Source organism: Cebus imitator, unplaced genomic scaffold, assembly GCF_001604975.1.
Source record: "Cebus imitator isolate Cc_AM_T3 unplaced genomic scaffold, Cebus_imitator-1.0 Scaffold117, whole genome shotgun sequence".
Classification (NCBI taxonomy): domain Eukaryota; kingdom Metazoa; phylum Chordata; class Mammalia; order Primates; family Cebidae; genus Cebus; species Cebus imitator.
This window is the reverse complement of record NW_016107432.1, coordinates 1122904-1130223: the sequence shown is the minus strand read 5'-3', so window position 1 is coordinate 1130223 and position 7320 is coordinate 1122904. Positions and strand designations below refer to the sequence as shown.

At 36.8% G+C, this 7320-nt stretch overlaps 1 pseudogene across 1 annotated transcript; it reads left to right on the top strand.

Annotated features, from left to right (window-relative positions):
• Positions 1-2207: 2207 nt before the first annotated feature.
• LOC108311674 lies at positions 2208-3941 on the top strand (annotated as a pseudogene). Its single transcript, XR_001828323.2, has one exon. The product of XR_001828323.2 is annotated as an isocitrate dehydrogenase [NADP] cytoplasmic-like (transcript).
• The last annotated feature ends 3379 nt before the right edge of the window (positions 3942-7320 follow it).

Sequence of the window (7320 nt, the reverse complement as noted above, 5' to 3'; positions counted from 1 at the left end):
ACTGACCCCAGTGTGTAGTGCTCCCCTCCCTGTGTCCATGTGTTCTCATTGTTCAACACCCACCTATGAGTGAGAACATGCGGAGAACACCATAGTTCTATAGCAACAGAAGACTAAAATGATATTTTCAATCATTCCAAGTTTTCAAATTGTTTTAGAAGTAGAGATGAATGTCTCTTCTGAGTTCCCTATACATGAGTAAGCTGAGACTGTTCACCCACTTCTGTCTGGATTGGTGGTTGCCTACTTTCCTTTAAAATATAGCAGCCAGTGACTACAAACTTCACAATACAGGGCCAGTCTCCCTGTGGGAGGGGTACTGGTCAGTGGAGCCCCATATCTTATCTCAAGATTCCCCTTTGAATGTACTGGTTACTTCCTTGCTGGTATCAAGCACTGACCACAATTAATAACCAAACCACAGAAGGAAAAAAAAAGCCTGGAACATTCACCAAGGCTTTCCTAAAGAATCTTCGATAATGAGGAAATAAACATAGAATATCACACAGAACTACATAATCACAGCTCACCAGTACTCTCAGGCACTGTGCCACCCTCACATACTCCTGGAGAGAAGGGGTCGCTGTTCCCACATTTAATTTCTTCAGCTTTTTCCTACACCAATTTTTTTCCTCCACACTTCTAAGAGATACAATCATTTCGCCATGAAGGAATTTCCTTACTATTGTGTCTAAGATGGATATAAATTGATGGTTTTTAAAATTAAAATATAATTTGAAATTATTTGAATATACAATATATCAATATTTGCCACTTTTACAGTGATATGCTCCTGGAAAAGACATTTATTAAGCAAGCTCAAAAGGTTAGTTGTAATCTCAGAAACAAGATAATAATTAGGTGCTCAGTGCCTGTCAAAGAATTAGTATTAAATCAATCATATATATGACTAACTGCTTGTAATTAAGGGACAGGGCTGATGCAAGATACTGCCTGCCCCATTTTCTTTCTGCATTGCATGATTGAGCTTCTGAGGCCAGCCTTTTCTTTCTTAATGTTTACTAATGGAATTCCAGTACTTTGCCTTGAAACTATAGGTCATTTGAATTCCTAATAAAAATAATTCAAACAATACGAAAATATAAGTCCCTCTCCACTAGGTGCAGAAATGCAGATTTTGTTTTGTGACACAAAATTTAACAGAGAAATTTAATTACTAATACATCTTGTAAAACACTTGTGCTTCAAAGATAATTGCTATGCCCTGTAAAAGTAACCTCTAACATCTGAACAATCTGTTGTAATTGATTGCCTTGAAAAGTTGTTTTCCTGGTTAATATTTGTACAAACTCTTCCCTATTTGCCCAGGACCTCCCCAGTTCTAGCACTGAAAGTCCCACAACCCAGGAAAGCCCTTACTCCTAGATAAGCTCAGAGGGTTGGTCACCCTGACTCCCTTGTGTTCTAGAAGATACAAATACATGTGAATTTTCTGTGTAAAGTCAGAAGAGAATTATTGGTACTTAGCTCTTTTCCCTTAAGCAGAAAAGTGCTTAAAAAAAAAAAAACCCCACAGCTGCAAAATTCCTTGCTTAAAAAAAGAGGTTGAGGATCTGTGCCTCACTTAAATTAACAAAGCATGTTGACTTATTTAAAATTATTATGAAAGTTTATAGTTTACAGTTACAACTGTAAACTATAAACTTTCATAATAATTTTAAATAAGTCAACATGCTCTGAATCCCATAAAATAGACATATATTTCTGTGCCTGTTAAGTACTCAAAAAGAAACATGTTAAATAAGCCTATCTGAGTAATAAAATAGATTTATGATTGATTTCAAGCTGACAATTAACAATAATTTTGGTGTTCTCTTAGAGTTTAGAGGAGCTTTGAGGAGAATGGTTTAATGAGCTCAGCACTATTTAAAAACTTCGCTAACTAAAATGAACCTAGTAGTGCTGGAGTAGAATTACTGATATCAGTATGAACTCATGTTTTGCTTACTATAAAAACACATGGGGGGTTTCAGCAGAGGCTGTGTCAGAACCCAAGCCAATGGGAGTCCGGTTTGGCGTTGTCAACCTGTGCGCATGAGTCTGAGCGTGTGAGTGGCTGTGGTGCCCCAGCTCCTTGCCAGCAAATCATCCAGCAGGAGATAAACTACATTCAGTTGAGTCTGCAAGACTGGGAGGAATGGGAGTGATAAGAAATTTCTTCATTATCAAGGTTTATTGAAGTGAAAATGTCCAAAAATATCAGTGGCAGTTCTGTGGCAGAGATGCAAGGAGATGAAATGACATGAATCATTTGGGAATTGATTAAGGAGAAACTCATTTTTCCTTATGTGGAATTGGATCTACATAGCTATGATTTAGGCATAGAGAATTGTGATGCCACCAACGACCAGGTCACCAAGTATGCTGCAGAAACCATAAAGAAATATGACTTTGGTGTCAGGTAGGCCACTATCACCCCTGATGAGAAGAAGGTTGAGGAGTTCAAGTTGAAACAAGTGTGAAATCACCAAACAACACCATACAAAATATTCTGGGTGGCACCAGAATATTAATATTAATATTAATATTCTGAAGATTAATATTAATCTTCAGAGAAGCCATTATCTGCAAAAATATTCCCAGGCTTGTGGGCGGACGGGTAAAACTCATCATCATAGGTCATCGTGCTTATAGGAATCAATACAGAGCAACTGATTCTGTTGTTCCTGGGCCTGGAAAAGTAGAGATAACCTACACACCAAGTGACAGAACCCAAAAGGTGACATACCTGATACTAACTTTGAAGAGGGTAGTGGTGTTGCCACAGGGATGTATAATTAAGATAAGTCAGTTGAAGGTTTTGCACACAGTTCTTTCCAAATGGCTCTGTCTAAGGGTTGGCCTATGTATCTGAGCACCAAAAACACTATTCTGAAGAAATATGATGGGTGTTTGAAAGACATATTTCAGGAGATATAGGACAAGCAGTATAAGTCCCAGTTTGAAGCCCAAAAGATCTAGTGTAAGCATAGGCTCATCCATGACATGGTGGCCCAAGTTATGAAATCAGAGGGAGGCTTCTGGGCCTGTAAAAACCATGGTGGTAACGTGCAGTCAGACTCTGTGGCCCAAGGGTATGGTTCTCTCAGCATGATCACCAGCGTACTGGTTTGTCTAGATGGCAAGACAGAAGCAGAGGCTGCTAACGCAGCTGTAACCCGTCACTACCACATGTACCAGAAAGGACAGGAGATGTCCACCAATCCCGTTTCTTCCATTTTCACCCAGACCAGAGAATTAGCCCACAGAACAAAGCTTAGTAACAAGAAAGAGCTTGCCTTCTTTGCAAATGCTTTGGAAGAAGTCTGTATTGCGACAGCTGAGGCTGGCTTCATGACCAAGGACTTGGCTGCTTGCATTAAAGGTTTACTCAATGTGCAACGTTCTGACTACTTGAACACATTTGAGTTCATTGAAAAACTTGGAGAAAACTTGAAGATCACACTAGCTCAGGGCAAACTCTGAGTTCATACCTGGGCTGAGGAGGATAAGTGTCCTTTGGTAACTAGGTCTACGGGTTTACATTTTTCTGTATCACACTCAAGGATAAAGGCAAAATCAATTTTGCAATTTGTTTAGAAGCCAGAGTTTATCTTTTCTATAAGTTTACAGCCTTTTTCTTATATGTACAGTTATTGCCACCTTTGTGAACATGGCAAGGGACTTTTTTAAAATTTTATTTTATTTTCTAGTAGCAGCCTAGGAATTTGGTTAGTACTCATTTGTATTCACCGTCACTTTTTCTCATGTTCTAATTATAAATGACCAAAATCAAGAATGCTCCAAAGAGTAAATGATAGCCACAATATTGTTCCCTAAAATATGCATAAAGTAGAAATTCACTCCCTTCCCCTCCTACCACCTTCAGCACAGGAAGGTTCTGGCATCATACATGTCCCATTACGTGAGGTAGAGCTGTACATTAAACTTGCACATGACTGGAACAAAGTATGCATTCAACTCAAATGTGTTGAATATACTGTAGTCATTTTTGTAAAAAGCTTGCTGAATGTTTCCAATAGGCTAAATATCGTTTAGGTCACAGGAGAGATTGGAAACAGGAATAAATACTACCTGATCATCGACACAGCGGCCAACATGAAAGTGCCCCCAGTGGCCACAGCTGAAACAAGTTGAACAACGAAATAAATAACATAACAAAGAACTAAAGCTCAGAATATATGTATAAGATTCAACTATATTTGTAACAAAGAAAAAATAAGAGCAATAAAAGACAAGAAATAAAGGAAGGCAATTAGAGACAAGCAAGTGGACACTGGCAAAAAAAATATATTTGGAAGAAGGAAAGCAGTTGGAAGGTTCTGGAAACTGATTAAATGGAGAAAAACATGAACAAAATTGCTTACAAAGGAACAATTTTTCTCATCAGATCTTGTGAATGGTCAGCCAGATTCAAAATAGGAGAGAGTTGAGGCACAAGGCTGAAGCAGGGGCTTTGGTTAAAAGTTTGTATGTGAAACATTGGTGTTCCCCCTTACCTTCTACACGCTAGCAATAAAATCCTGGGAGCCAGGTATCCTTTCTCAAGAGGGCACCTTCTCAAGGGAAATTGAGAGGCTCAGGAGTAAAGATGCTCTCCGAGACCACAGATTAAATCTTTGGAGGTAGTCAAAATATATGGCATCTATAAAACAAAGATGGAATGTTGATTCTCCCAGCTAAAAGGAATATTCGAAGAAAAAAAAATTGGAAGAGGCAAATTGTCAGAGAAATAATACTAGAGAAATCCTCAGTGATATCAAAGTCACTAGATTGAAAATTCCTACTGAGTCTCCAAAATACTGACTTTAAAAAAAACTAAGTTAAAAAGAAAGACCTGAGGCACATTATTAGAAATCTTATAATGCCAAATTTGAATACAACAAATGAGAAAATGTAGGTTACTTAACAAAGAATGAGAATGACTTGGGTTTCCCATCAGTAACCCTGGATGTTGCTAGAGGACAGACAAGCAGAACCTTCAAAAATATGAGAGAAAATGATTTTCAACAATTAATATTTTACTCTGCAAAATTATCAGTCAAATTTAAGATGAAATAAACATATTTGTAAATGCACAGATTTAAATAAATTATACTTAGGTGAATTTAAGAATTTCTAAGGATTTTACTTAACAGTAGACTTCAAGAAAATTATAATAGAGCTAACCATAAAAAGAAAGGTAAGAAAACTTGAAATGATTCAACCTAACAAAATGACTAAGGGAAGTCCCCAAATAGAAGCTGAACAACAGGCCTGGAGAACAATCAGACCAACATTCAAGAGCAAAAGAAACATGACTCCCAGGCCATCAGGGAAAAAAGGAGAGGAAGTCAAATAGCATACAAAATGTAGAAAATTTAGAATATTTTAAAGGTACATGAATGTAAAATGGACAAAATAAGAAGAAGCACTTAGAAACACTAGGAAAAACACTAGGAAAATTTTAAATTTTAAAAGTATTCAAGAAAATATTGATTTTTGATAACTTAAAGTAGATATATCCTAAAGTAGATATATATATATATGGCCACTTTAAGTGATTTATATACATATATATGTGTGTGTACATACATATATATATATATATATATATACACACATATATATATACACATATATATATATATATACACATATATATATATATATATGTATAGAAGGCTAGGGGAGGGGAGGGAGATATCTCTAAACAGATAAAACTTTACCAATCAAAACAGGAAGTCAATAAGTGATCTCTCTCAATTTGAAAAATAAGAATATTATAGCATAGGCATATCCTTGAAATAAGAATATAACCACTGAAAATAAAGCAAATAAGAGTTAAAAATTATTGCTTCTTCACAGAGGTGGAAATGGACAATGGATTGCTGGCTTTCCTTACATGTTCTATGACTAAATAATGTTTTTAATATGTATACTTTAATGTTAATTTTTATATTTAAAAGTAAAATATTAGATATTTACATTTTAAAAATCAGAGAAATAATAAGAAATAATACAGGAGAAGTACCCAGAATAAGGGGTAGAAGTGTTCAACTCATGGCCCAATTATATGATTTTGACTTATTAAAGATTAAAGAAAAGATTCAGAGAAAGAAAGAGCCTTGTGATAATTCCAGTTTATTTTCTTGCCTGTATTTTTTCTTTGTATTTTACTCAATAGATATTTTTCTTTTCCCCCCTCCCATTTATTTATTTTATTGCATTTTAGGTTTTGGGGTATATGTGAAGAACATGCAAGATTGTTGCCTAGGTACACACGTGACAATGTAATTTGCTGCCTTCCTCCCCATCACCTACATCTGGCATTTCTCCCCTTGCTTTCTCTCCCCAGCTCCCCACCCCACACCGTCCCTCCCCTATTTCCCCCAAACTGACCCTAGTGCGTAGTGCTCCCCTCCTTGTGTCCATGTGTTCTCATTGTTCAACACCCGCCTATGAGTGAGAATATGCAGTGTTTGATCTTCTGCTCTTCTGTCAGTTTGCTGAGAATGTTGGTTTCCAGGTTCATCCATGTCCCTACAAAGGACACGAACTCATCATTTTTGATGGCTGCATAATATTCCATGGTGTATATATCCCACATTTTCCCTATCCAGTCTATCGTCGATGGGCATTCGGGTTGGTTCCTGGTCTTTGCTATTGTAAACAATGCTGCAATGAACATTCGTGTGCATGTGTCCTTATAGTAGAATGATTTGTAATCCTTTGGATATATACCCAGTAACGGAATTGCTGGGTCATATGGAATTTCTATTTCTTGGTCCTTGAGGAATCGCCACACTGTCTTCCACAATGGTTGAACTAATTTACACTCCCACCAATAGTGCAAAAGTGTTCCTGTTTCTCCTCATCCTCTCCAGAATCTGTTGTCTCCAGATTTTTTAATGATTGCCATTCTAACTGGTGTGACATGGTATCTCAATGTAGTTTTGATTTGCATTTCTGTGATGACCAGTGATGATGAGCATTTTTTCATATGTTTGTTGGCCTCATGTATGTCTTCTTTTGTAAAGTGTCTGTTCATATCCTTTGCCCACTCTTGAATGGGCTTATTAGTTTTTTTCTTGTAAATGTGTTTTCGTTCTTTATCAGCCCTTTGTAAGATGGGTAAACTGCAAAAATTTTTTCCCATTCTGATGGTTGCCGATTCACTCTAATGACTGTTTCTTTTGCTGTGCAGAAGCTGTGGAGTTTGATTAGGTCCCATTTGTCTATTTTCGCTTTTGTTGTCAATGCTTTTGGTGTTTTGGTCATGAAATCCTTGCCTACGCCTATGTCCTGAATGGTTTTGCC